The following is a 9,125-nucleotide window of genomic DNA, read 5'->3' as shown; positions in this document are numbered from 1 at the left end:
TGATATACATTTTACATCCCGCAGTGAATGTTTGTTAAACACACTAGGTAAGGGTCGTGCGTCAACTGCTGTTATTTTTGTTTGAGCTAGTGAGAGTAGCTTATATTAGGGTATCTTCGGATACTGAAGAATTTATTTTCTTTTTCTTTAGTTAGTTTAGAATTGATAATTGAGTTAGAGGGTTATGTTTTTATTATTTATTTTGTTTGATTGCCGCCCAATTCCCTCCTTCTTTTTCCCTAGTTGCCTGGGGTTTTCCTTTTTTTCCCTTTTTGTTTATTTTCATGTAAATATTACTGCCAGCTGTTTTTGTTTATAAGCTTTCCTACGATAACATTGTAAATAAACACTTGTTTGCCTTTAGCGCTTTTGGTTTTCATTGCTTGCACTGGTACTGGACCGAAGTCAAACCCCGACAGTTAAATGTTATTCCCCGTACCCCTTACTAAGAAGAGGGGACGTAACATTAAGTGGGGGCTCGTCCGGGATCTTTATAACTTTCCCGAGATGTTGAGGTTTGGTTCCGTGTTGATGCCTGATATGTAGGCTGGTGTGGTATTAATGTAGCCTTTCTGATTCAAGATAGAATTGATGCAGTGCACTGGAGTGTGTTTAGTGTTGTTGATATATTTAGCGGGCATGGCTTTTTTTGACTTGCAGACATTTCTTAGTCATCCTAGTAGTGATCAGTTGGAAAAGTGTAGGAAGGATGACCTAATTGCTATTAAGAAACAGGCACTTAAAAAATAAATAAAGTGATGTGCTAAATTATTTGGTGGAGACTAAAGTGTTTTTAGAAACGGGGGTTGAGAGTGAGGGAGACATTGATTCTCCAAGTGCTGGTGTGCAGCTGCCTCATATGGGAGAGAAGCAGATAAGGATTATGGCTGGCGCTATTGCCGAGGTCGAGGCGGAGGCCGGAGCCAAGGCTGGCTTGCCACCGTTTGATCCATGCTCACCCATCTCTCCTGGGAGTCCAGAAGGGGCACGGCTTAATGTTCGGTCGGCCCGCTTACAATTAGAGGCGCAAGAAAAAATCCAGGCACGCCAGGCTGCGTGTGATTTGCGATTGGAGATCCGCCGGCTGGAGACTGAAGCAGAGAAACAGGTTAAACTGCGGCAGTTGGAGCTGGAGGCTATGAAGGTAGACGCAGTTCAGCTGCGCAGTCAATTCCTGGTAATCTCCAGAATGTTTCTTCCCCACCTGAACCTCCTGCTCTTAGTTTTGACATTAGTAAACATATCGCTTTAGTGCCACATTTTAGGGAAACGGAAGTCGATTCCTATTTTAGCGTTTTTGAAAGGATAGCGATATCTCTTCAGTGGCCGAAGGATGTGTGGTCATTGTTGCTTCCGTGTAGGCTTGTGGGGAAGGCTCAGGAAATTTGCTCCACTCTATCATTGGAAGAGGGTATGAAGTATGAGGCTGTTAAGACCGCAATCCTTAGAGCCTATGAGTTAGTACCTGAAGCATACAGACAAAAATTTAGGAATCACAAAAGTAGTCAACAGACATATGTGGAATTTGCTTGTGAGAAAGGCATTTTGTTTGATAAATGGTGCGTGGCCACTAAGGCAGTAGATTATGACTCTTTGAAGGAATTTATTTTGTTGGAAGAGCTTAAGCATTGTTTGCCTGAACATGTAGTCATTTATTTGAATGAGCAGAAAGTCGTGTCTCTGTCACATGCTGCGCTGTTGGCTGATGAATTTGTGCTAATGCACAAGAGTGTGTTTTCACCAGTACATACAGAGTCAGTTTCATTCACTTTACTGCCCTCGTCTCAACCCTCACTCACATGAGTTAAGAATAACCCAAAACAGACTAGTCGATCGCGAGCGTTTTTACAGCCATAAAATTGGTCATGTAATCGCTGATTGTTTAACATTAAAAAGAAAGCAGCAGCAAACCCCAAAAGGTGCTGGGTGTGTGAGTGCAAGCGTTGATAGTGTTGGTCCGTTGCAGGCTAAGGGGATAATTGATTGTAGTTTTAAGCCTTTCCTAATGACAATATTTGAATATTTATATTTGCAACAACTGATGGAGTGCTGAATGCTGCACGCATGCGCATCAGTGTCAAGGTAACATTTGGTCAGTCATTCCCTTCGCCAAGTTAGTTCCAAACGCTTATACAAGACAGTAATGCCCTGCACCCTTCAAAAAACACACTTCAATGGCTCTGGCCTTCGAAGGGAGTAGGGCATAGGGATGCTCACTTCCGTTTGGAATTCGCCCATCGACTCTTCGGATCACACACGCTCGGCGGATTACACACAAACTGTTTTCAGAATAAGCGTTATGCTTCAAAGTGTGATGAAGTTCAGCAGGTATTTAGGCTACTGTAAATTTAGGCACAATAGTTTGTAGAATGTGTCGTGTGTTAGGTTTAATTCAATTATTACAGCTATTAATTTGTTGATGTGCCTGAGGATACACTCCAACTTACTGAGCCAACAAACATTTTTGTTTATGTACCTAATTTATTTTGACAATCTTTAAAACTTGTTAATAACTGATATAAATGTATATTTTGTGTTGGTGACATAATAACGTTTCAGTTGTGATCATTCTGTGGTGTTTATTATTGTTTGCTCAGTTGGTAGCCTACATGACATCAACCCAACTTTAGTAATAAATTAATGTTACCATTTTTGTAATATATTTAAATTGTAATATAAACATTCTTAACAGTGTTCCAAATGGTTAGAAACATGGTGAGATGGTAAAAGATAAAGTCATTATGTGGCTATTTTACATTTATGAATACATTAAAGACATCAAGTTATTTTGGTGTTAGTTTTAATCACAAATATGTGTATGGAGAATACATAACATAACTGGTAAAAGGCATATACAGCACACAGTGTTGTTATTATTCTGTGCTACTGTATTTTATGTACGTACCAGGCTTTAATTCAAAAGCTAAGTTAATAACTCTTTTGATCATTTTGTTGACCTTTGTTGACCTACATGAACATTTATATAACATACAACTCACAACTTTCATTCACAATGAAGTAACAGTGATCATAAGGTAAATGGCATTTTTTATCATTCAGATTGGAAAACAAAATCTATCTATCTAATACCATGGTTACCATAATTATAGGTAATAAAATCACATAAAGGCCAATCAGTGTAAATGGTTCAATGGCTAGATGACAGAGACCAGTGGTGCACAATTGCATGTAATGATGACCAATTATATATAAGACTCATTTATTAGATTCTGCACTGTTATATTGAAGATGGATGAGGCTAAAATCAAAGCACTGACAGACTTTAAAAGATTTGGAAAGATACCCCAGGGTCCTTCCAGACATGAAAAAAAATAATATTTCTAAGAAGGGCTAAAAGCTTTGTTTTTGCAAGTAAGTAATGTAAAATGTGCACCTGGATTTAGTGGCTTCACTGCTTGTTTATAATGATTTTTATACTTTTTATATGAAGCTTTGTATTATATTAAAAAAAGAAGGTAATTTGGCAAAAGTGGTCAGCATGAAAAAAAGTGCCCAATAATTTTTTGAAGAGCTCCACTGCAGCCCAATAGGTGCTCACTGTGGCATTCAAAAAACCCTGGCTGCCATAAGCAAGTGCTATTATTGGCCTGGTATGTCTGTGGACATAAAAAAAAAAGTTTAATATGAGAATCCTTCGTGATGTTTTCATACTATACATTTCGATTATTTTATCAAAACTGATTTTGATCATATATATTTAGGTCAAACACTGTGCTGCTTGTCAAAAAAAGCAATATTCTCTGAAGAACCCAACAGAATATATACCCCTATCGTGGTAATTCATGTTTTTTTATGAAAAACACAAGCAATATTTTTGTTACAGAAATTGTATATATTAAACATGAATGTTTATTAGGTGGCACAGCCTTGGGATATTGTGGGGATGGATTTAGTTGGAAAGCTCACACCAACGAAAGAAGGCTACCAGTACATGTAGATTACTTTACAAAGTGGTGTGAGGCTTTCCCACTGAAAACCAAAAGCGCAGAGGAGGTAACGGCCTGCATAATAAAATTGTTCTACAAATTTGATGCCCCTAAAAGGCTCCTAACAGATCAAGGCACTGAATTTGTTAATAAGGTTAGTGCTTTACTTTTTATTTGTCTTTTATTCCATTAATTGTTAATCCAAATAAGGAAATAACTGATTCTTACTACTTATTTGTAAATGAGATTTGTGTTGATCTGTACACAGATCAATCTGGGTGTGTGCCAAACTCTGGGCATTAAGAGAAGTCTATGTGCACCATACCATCCACAAACAAATGGACTGGTTGAGAGACTCAATGGCACAATTCAGAGGTAACACACAGTCCATATATTTACAATATGAGACCATTTGTATATGGCAATATAATATTATTGATTATTTTTCTGTTTTAAAGATGTTTGAGAAAGTTGGTAGAGAACAGGCCAAGCTCGTGGGCTGATTATTTGGAGGCCACAGTGTTTGGTCTGCGAACCAAAAAGCAGATAACAACCAAATTTTCCCCATACTTTCTGCTATTTGGTTGTGAGGCTAGGTACCCATGTGAGGTACCAGACACCTATGAGGTAGGCACTAAAGCTAAACATTTGAACATTTTTCTATTACAGTATTTTTTTCAATGTGTAAGCACAATTTTCCTCTTTACTGTAGATCAATTAAAGTGTGGAGAAAATGATTGCAGAGGAATGCATTTCTGAATGTATTAAACGGCAAGACAGGTTGTAGCATATTGTTCAGGAGAATATGGCACAGGTGCAAAAAAAATAAAAAATAATAATAATAAAATATACGAAAGAGGAAACTGGATCAAGGAGAGGCACATTTGAACATTTTTCTATTACAGTATTTTTTTCAATGTGTAAGCACAATTTTCCTCTTTACTGTAGATCAATTAAAGTGTGGAGGAAATGATTGCAGAGGAATGCATTTCTGAATGTATTAAACGGCAAGACAGGTTGTACCATATTGTTCAGGAGAATATGGCACAGGTGCAAAAAAAATAAAAAATAATAATAATAAAATATAAGAAAGAGGAAACTGGATCAAGGAGAGGCTGTTGTCATGCAGGTTGGGGACAGAGTCCTGAGGCAAAACAAAAGAAGTCAGCAGAGAAAGGGGGGCAAATTGGATCCTGATTTTTTGGGCCCATAAACTGTCACTAAAGTTGATGGCAAAAGCATAGACATTGTGGATGACCATGGCAAACTTTTTCCCAGAGTAAACCTTGATCACCTGCTACACTTTTTAGAAGATCTTCCACTAAAAGCTCCCAAGGTCACCTCACCCATCACAACCACATCCTTCCCTTCCACAACTTTTTCAGTCCCTCATACCACCCTGCCAACTATCCAGCCCCCAGCTCTCACATTGATCTATCCTGTCACCCTGCCAGTTAAACTTTCCCTGCAAAACTTTCTACTGTATGTCCTGCCCCTCAGCCTGCGGCCTCTTCTGGTGCCCCCTGTCCTGCAGCCTCCTCTGGTGCCCCCCAGCCTGCGGCCTCCTCAGCTGTACCTTGCAGTGATTGTATGTATCCACCTTTTAAACCCTATGTAAAGAGAACAACATTCTATTATCATTAGTGTTTTTTTTTTTTACTATCTTCAGTATTATAAGACATCTGAGCAGGAAAAGTAGGAGGGAGACTGTGGAGCAAAATAGGTCCATATAAAATATTTACCTGGGATCTTGAGCGCCTCCAACCTGCGGAGAAGCTTGAGAGTGAGGTAAGCTAGTCTTCACACAATTCCTAATAATTCTTCATTCATTTGGACTTTATCATAATGCTTTTTTAAACAAGTGTGGAACTGACAAATGATTGAACCACTTTGTTGTTCAGGTTATCAATGCATACCTCACTTGCATAGCAAGCAGGTATGCAGGAAAGGAATTTGTCATCGATTAATTTCAAATGACAAATCTGTGGAATGGCAAGGCCACTGAAATGAAGAAGGTAAACAAGCTTGCTTATTTTGATATGATTATCATAAATGTCCATGTTTCATCTGTAATTGTCTGTGTACCCATAGATTAATCTGCAGGTATATGATTTGCTGGTGGGCTCTGTAAATGAGGGTGACCACTTGACACTGCTGGTTTGTTTCATTCTATGATGTCTGTTGTTCTATTACACTATAAGAGAGTGGATTTTTTTTTTCCCCTTTAAGATTGAAAGTTAAATGCAATGTCTTGCCAGGTAATATATGCTAAGGAAGGAAAGGTCATTTTATGAACTCCTGTGGTGAAGACAGCAGGAAAGTTGCCCACTGCCTTAAGGTTGTGAGGTGAGAAATGAAGAACCATCATCAGGTAATGGTTTATAAGTTTTATACAAATTTTTCTTTCTTCAATAAAAGGGGATTCATGGACAAAAGAGGGTTTCAAGGGTGCCACATGGAAGTGTGTCACATTACCACACAGCCTACAACCAGATGCCACTTGATGTGGGGTGTTTGTGTGTAAGGTCAGTAGCTGTAACAATTGTTTTTATAATTGCATTATACTTGTTAACCCAAGCAAACAACCCCCCCCCCCAGATGAGTGAAGACCTGGGTCTATGCCTTCTGAATGAATCAGGTTTTTCTTCATTATTTTAAAAAGGGTTTTTTGTTTTAAGGTCAGTAGCTGTAACAATTGTTTTTATAATTGCATTATACTTGTTAACCCAAGCAAACAACCCCCCCCCCCAGATGAGTGAAGACCTGGGTCTATGCCTTCTGAATGAATCAGGTTTTTCTTCATTATTTTAAAAAGGGATGATGTATTACGCATGTGATAAAGAATATAATGTCACCTTGATTACCTTCCACAGAACCTCTGGATAATCTGTGCCTGGCTTGTGGAGAACAATAACCCCACACACCAGACCAGGTAGACACTTGGGTATGTTAGATTATTATTATTTATATTATTATATATAAACACTACAGTGTATTTTAAAGTTGCACTACCGTACACATTCATGTGTTGTAAATACAGAGTTCTGGCATGAAACTCTAGTTGGCGCAGTCCGATAGGTCTAGCTCAATCTGACCTGGCGACATCATTGTCACATAGCAGCTGATTGGCTCTCTCCTGTATTGGTAGCCAATGAGCTAGCTGCTCAATATTCAAATACCTGGCTTTTGTTTGCTGTAGCAGTTTGACAGCGCACTTCAGATACCCTCCACCTTCCCCAGCTCCACTTGTATAGATCTGCTATGGGGTGATTCATGTATGCTATATGGGGGTATTTTTATATGTGTTATGTGCAGCAGCAGTATATCTTACATGCTTACAGCAGATTGTTGTGGATGTATTGGCAGTAGCAAGTCTTGGTACTTGCTCTGCCGCAGCAGCAGCGTAGCAGATCTATTCTGCCAAGACCAAATACATTAACATCGTCATGTACATTACCATGCCAATCCCTCAGAGAATTGTCATGACAGAAATCTGATTTTGTTTAGATTGCATGCAACTCTTGCAACGGCTGGTACCACTGGGACTGCATAAGCAGGCCAAGTTTGGAGGCACATTTTATTTGTCTGGTATGTCAAGGCCCTATTTAAAGTGTTTCATTTTTTTCCCCAATATGTCTTGTCCACATAAACATTTGTAAATAAAACTTAACAGCAAATCATTTGATGTCTTTAATGTATTCAGCATTATAACTTAATTTCTTTACAGAAGTAACTGTGCAAATTAATATGTGGTATGTTACTTTAACTACTTAAATCATGTGAAATGATTTTCGCTATCTAATTACTAAAATCTGTTATTTACTAGCTGAACAAGCAAAAAAAAAGATATTGTATCAGATCTGTATGCCACCTCAGATATTTGCATACAAGTTATCAAATGAAAGTTTAAAAGACCCTAGAAAGGGTTTAAAACACATGTATATAACATACTTAATGGCTGCTGGCTCATTTACCAGGAGCGTATCCTAATGATAGGCAGGCAAATCAATGGTTGTAATCATGAAAGCAAACATAACATATAATACAATCTACAAACTATTGTGCTCAGATGAACAAAACTAGCTAGATCACCGCTGTTGCTGAAACATAATTGCATTATGTAAAACTTACTGTGTGGTGATGATCCTAGAGTGAACTGATATTTTCAGTGGCGAAACACGAAACAGGAGACTCATGAATATTCCTGTATGCTCCGACCAGCATCACCGAAAATCTCGGACACCGAATATTTCAGAACACCGGCTCTATATCAGCATGGCTGTGATTAGGCCAGAGGCAATCACAGCCACTGATATAGAGCCGGTATCGCTCGAGTACAAGAGTGATATTGCGTTTATACAACAGTTTGACGTCACGAGTGTAAATATATAAGAAAAACAACAATGGAGTGTCTTTAAAAAACCTTTTGTGCAGAACTATTTCCTTCCACCACATATTTAAATCTCAGTTTGACAGTTTAACAGCTGAGTTCAAGCCTCCATTACTAATTCCCTTTAGAACTACCGAAAGTAACGAAGGAACGTTGAGTTGCTTCATTAAAAACTTATTTTTATTACTTAATTAAAAGCTCACTGTATTATGTAGAGTATTGTGAGAGAGAGATGGACTGAGCGAGTGTGATTACCTGCATCTGATACAGCATTCAGTCATCAGTTCAATCTCATCTTCACAATAAAACATTAGTTTGAATGTCCGCTGAGGAAAGCAATATCTTTGTTATACTGTCCTTTCATCTGTTAAGGGTGATTTCTGATGACAGCACTGCTCACTGCATTTAAAAGTAAAAATGACTTCCATTTCAGTCTCTTTCAATATAAAAGTCTTAAATGCTGACTCATAAAACAGTATCTTGTCGCCATCTAATGGTGGAACAATGTCACAAAAATCACGAACACACACACTGTTTCCCAATTCTAAATACTACTATAAAATATTATTTATTGAATAATAAACAACAACAACAGCCATCATAAAAGCCATGCTCTAATATACAACATTAAAGTTCAAATATAACGTGATGAGATTTTGCCTTCAGCCGAAACTATTTGCTCTGGAACAAATAATAGATTAATAAGACCAAAGACTGCCCATCAGATTTACCCAAAACGAATTATATCTCATGTTTAACCACTATAGAGACATCAGAGCCAGCTCCAA

General features: G+C 38.0%; 1 long non-coding RNA gene across 1 annotated transcript in view; it reads left to right on the top strand.

Moving 5' to 3' along the window:
- Window positions 1-9,125, top strand: part of LOC107653485 (uncharacterized) — an 18,224-nt gene that overhangs the window by 8,705 nt on the left and 394 nt on the right. The gene's annotated exons all lie outside the window — the stretch shown is intronic.

The sequence above is a fragment of the Sinocyclocheilus anshuiensis genome, unplaced genomic scaffold (genome assembly GCF_001515605.1).
Source record: "Sinocyclocheilus anshuiensis isolate Anshui unplaced genomic scaffold, SAMN03320099.WGS_v1.1 scaffold3, whole genome shotgun sequence".
Classification (NCBI taxonomy): Eukaryota; Metazoa; Chordata; class Actinopteri; order Cypriniformes; family Cyprinidae; genus Sinocyclocheilus; species Sinocyclocheilus anshuiensis.
The sequence above is the reverse complement of the archived record's forward strand: the minus strand, read 5'-3'. Positions and strand labels throughout refer to the sequence as shown.